Source organism: Pinus tabuliformis, chromosome X, assembly GCF_031772625.1.
Source record: "Pinus tabuliformis cultivar Carrire ecotype Pingquan chromosome X, CPIR1, whole genome shotgun sequence".
Lineage (NCBI taxonomy): Eukaryota > Viridiplantae > Streptophyta > Pinopsida > Pinales > Pinaceae > Pinus > Pinus tabuliformis.
The window spans coordinates 1,128,423,882-1,128,428,433 of record NC_142308.1 but is presented as its reverse complement, the minus strand read 5'-3'; positions in this window follow the sequence as shown (position 1 = coordinate 1,128,428,433).

Below are 4,552 nucleotides of genomic sequence, written 5' to 3'. Positions count from 1 at the left end.
CTGATTTTTCTCTTGACTACATGGAGGATTTGATGGTAACCATGAGGGAGCTCTCTCGATCTCTGATTCTGATGTCTTCTCTTCATCTAGTGCAGCCCATGGTTCTTTGATCTCCTCTTTTGAATCTTCTTTTGCTGGATGTGGTCCTTCAATGCTTTCAAGATAATCTCTTTTTTGCAATACTCTTCCTGAGCTATGGTGAATATCATTGAGCTCAAGAGGAGTCATTTGGACATGTTGTGCCTCAGCTTTGCAATTGGGTTGAGCTATTCCAATGTGCGGGTTTGGAAATGGTGGTATGGGTAGTTGAGTGGGGGTGTATATTTGAGATGGATGTGGATGGGGTTGTGGTTGGGAAGGTGGTGGAGGCAAATGAGCGGGAGGAGAGTTGTACTGGGGCCTCCACCCCTGATGAGGTGCATTCCACTGAGGCTATGGCTGAGCATAAGAGTGAAACAAATGAGCAACTGGAGAAGCATGGTATTGAGGAGGATACGACCAAGGAGGGGGTGTGGACCAGGAAGGATGAGCAGGGGGACCCCAAGAAGGCATGGAAGTGGCTTGATAGGGGTCGTAATAGGTCTGGGATGTCCCTTGCATTCCACGTTGGTAGGGTATGGGTCCATGTGGCCTCCTTTGATTCATATAATAGAGTGTTTCAGTGGCTCCTTTAGCCCTCTGATATGCAGTTTTGATTCCGAGTAAGGAAGGGCACTGATTCGTAGGATGGTCTCTTTCACAGACAAAACACCTTTCTATGGAGTGCAATGGACATTCGTTCCTAAGATGCTTTCTAGTGCACCTGGGACAAAAGATGGCCAAAGCCCTCTTAGCTTCCTTTTGCTTCCTTTGGATCTACAAGGTATCTAGTTGCATGGCAAGAAACTGCCTCATCTCACTCTTGAAATTTTCCATCTGATTTGCAAATTCATCTTTGGATAAGGTACTGCTCCCAACATTTCTGCTTGTAGCCATTTGCTCTAGAGGAATGTTTCCTTCTTCTTCTCCCCTAGAGGTTCTTCAAATATGTCTTGCTATCCACCTAAGGGTTCTTTAATCACAACCATCGAAGAAGAGAGAAGGTTAGTTGTGTGAAGCAGTGGGGATGTTGTGCAAACATTTTTCTAACTTATCTCTATTCCTACAAGGCATGAAATGAAATCTTTTTGGTTGATTTTTGTTTCTTTTTTCTGCTTGTACCTGCAAAACTGAAATAGATTGAACTGCAACTAACTAAAATCTATCTTGTTGAAATGAAAATGCGGAATTGAAATGAAAGCAAGAAAGGACTAATCTATTTTGCTGAAATGAAATTGCAGGAATGAAATGCTAGGCTACACTTGCAGAATTGAAATTGCGGAATTGAAATGCTAATCTACGCTTGCAGAATTGAAATGCTAATCTATGAAAGCAGGAAATGTCTACTCTACTTTTGCGGAAATGAAATTGCAGAATGGAAATGAATTAAACTACTTAGCAGAAGGTTGTAGTAGAAAATAGAAGAAAAGCAGCAATCACCAATACTCTGACGCTTCCCCGACGATGGTGCCAAAAAGATGGTGGGTCCCAGTATTGCAGCAATAATGTTGCAACTCCTGAAACTCCCTTCTTTAATTTTCTCAACCTGGTAGTTTGTAACAAACTTGGAAGCGACGGTGTTGTATGCACAAGTACTAGCTCTTGCCGCGACTGTCACTTGATCAGCTGGCACAAGTCCACTAGGAGCTTAAGCCAACTTCTATGAGCTCTTAGAAGAATCTTTTTAACTAATGGATGAAAGCTAACTCAAAGGAGGCTAATCTACTTGCTGAAAGAAACTGAAAGAGGAAAGGAAATGCAAACCCTAGCAAACCCTAATTTTACTGACTAACCCTACTGGTGCAAGAAAAATGATGAAAGCTACAGAAAGGAATGCCATTGACTCTTAGAAAGATAAAATGCATGTGACTAAGCTACTTCTAAGGTGAAATCTGAAAAGAAACATCTTTTTGTATTTTTGAGTAAGTTGGCAGAATTATTGTGCATGTGCTTTAACTGTTTTTGACTGTGCAGAGGCGGATTGGCTAAAGGAAATGCTTGCAGGAGGTCGGGAAGGTTAGAAGAGGGCCTAAGGGGTCCCTATCACTCTTCTAGAGAGTTTCATAGTGATCAGATCTCAAGAAACCGCTTTCGTGAGCTTCTACAGGAAGTCTGCAGGGGTTCTACAAGATGTTCTGAAATTTCTACATGATGTTCGGAAAAGAGAATTTTGGAGGGTTGATGGAAGAAAAACGGTGGGAAAGTGGACATGGAGGTTGGATAAGGATGTTACGGGGTCTAGGACCTGGCGCATGAGGCTAAGGAGTGATTGGATTTGGTTCAAGGATGGAGGGAGCAATAATGCACAATAATGTAGAAATTAGGGCAAAGGGAGAAAACGTAGCAAATGAGAGGCAGGAATCTAAGTTGGAGGATGAAGCAGGTTGCATGGATGGGGTAAGGGTAGGAGAGGATGTTTCACATGTGATCTGCACATGATTTTTCAAAACTAATCAACAAAGACTAAGAAAACAAAAGATCTAGCTGCTTTAACCTAATCTGACCAAAATAATAGCAAAGAAAATGAATAGCAGTTTATTTGCAACGAAATCATGTGAAGTAGCTATGCAAACTAAGCAATCATGAACCTGAGCATGTAATCACAACTGGTATCAACTTCTGCAAATGAGAATCTAACACTAGTAATTGCATGATGAAGCAAAAACAATGTTTTTGGTGGCAACAAGGACACCTTGGTCCCAGCTCATGGTCCCACTGAGGGTGAGGTGAGATCAAAGGTGCTTGATAGCCTTTTTCTGAATATATTCTCTTTTATTAACCTATTAAATCAACTTAAAACATAAGCAACTATTTCTATCAGCAAAAATGAACTAAATGACCAAACAAGATTGTAACCTACTAGCGAAATTAATTAAAGACAACAGAAAAACATATAACAGTGCACGGATCAGGTCCTGGCACTTGAGTTGGGCCCAACCCCAAGAGCTACAGGCTCCCAAAAAGAAGCTCAGAACTGAGGCAAAATGCAACTGATCTCCATTATTCAGAAAATAACCATATCACAGAAATGTTTACAACAAAGGCTCCACAAATGAGAAAAAACATAGTAGCACTAGAGTGCTAACCTACTAACTAAAAAATGACTAAAAGAAAATGACTAAAATCAAACTTCCAACTAGCTAACTTCTGCTTACAAAGTGACTAACTAAAATGAGGCCCTAAGCCTTCTTATTTATACAAATTGAGGACCCCAACAGCCCTCCTAAACTTTAGGAACTCGGCTACCAAAACTTGTAGTTAACAGCAACTTTACTAGCCCTTGCTCGGCTGCCCTTGTGATAATCGATTTGGTGGCCCTTGAACTCCGAGCTGATGGTGGAGAATTCGAGGTAAGGGCCCATAAATGAAGGGGACACCTTCCTAAAAATCCTCTCTACAAATTTGGCTGCCAAGTGCTCATTTAAACCTTTGATTTTGTCTCCAAATTGACCAAAAAGACTGCATAAAGCACACATTAGACTTGTTGGCACAATGACTAACCCAATTCACTCTATTAGCATAAATATAATAAAAAATATGCAATAAACTAATGAGAATGGTGGATTAAGTCGAATTAGGAGGCTAAATGAGCCCATACAATTATCCATTTTTGTGGCTCATCATCGATAGCCCAGTCGATCCCAAGGAGCATGGGGTAGGGATTATTGTCATCGACAATCTCTATTACTTCGAAATCCGCCAATGTGCTCGTGCCTTCGATATCGACTGTCACTCCTTGTAATCTTCCCATGGGGATAATCTTTTGCCGATTCATCATCCTCAATTGAATAGGGGACCACTGTAGTGCAGGTCTCCCCATTCTCTCCCATGTTTGTTTCAGAAAAACATTTGCGTCTGACCCAAGATCTAGAATAACTTGGTCCATTTCATACTCTCTTATTTGCGTGGTCAGCCTCATCTCTCACCCTATTCTTGCCTTATGCTTACCAATTTTCCTGACCACGCACGGTCTCTCAGGAGCAATACCAACACATTTATTGATAAACTCTTGTAATCCCTTTATGGCCTTGCTATGATGTAGAAGCTTCATACAGGTCTCCAAAAAGGTAGTAAGCATGGATGAGTCCATTTCTTCAGATTGCTTATCCTGACTTCATGAAGTAGAAGCTTCAGCAAAGATTTTCTTTGCTTCTATGAAGGTTTCCTTTACGCACTCCAAATCAAAGCCAACGTCTTTTTCTGGAGTTTTACGGACCCATTCACCTTCTTCAAGCCGCTTCCCCTTATCTTCACCAGTCATCATTCCACTTTGCAACATAATATTCACATTGGGATCATCTTCATGGGGTTCAACCCCCATCATCTGTAGGTTCTGTGTAGGTTGTTGAGGCTGTGTTCCCTTTTCGCACATCTTAGCTATTAATATAGGGCATTATTTTGTCGCGTGGTCAAACTGAGTATAGTATTGGCACGACATTCATGTCAGGTTCCTGCATTCTCATGCGTAATGTCC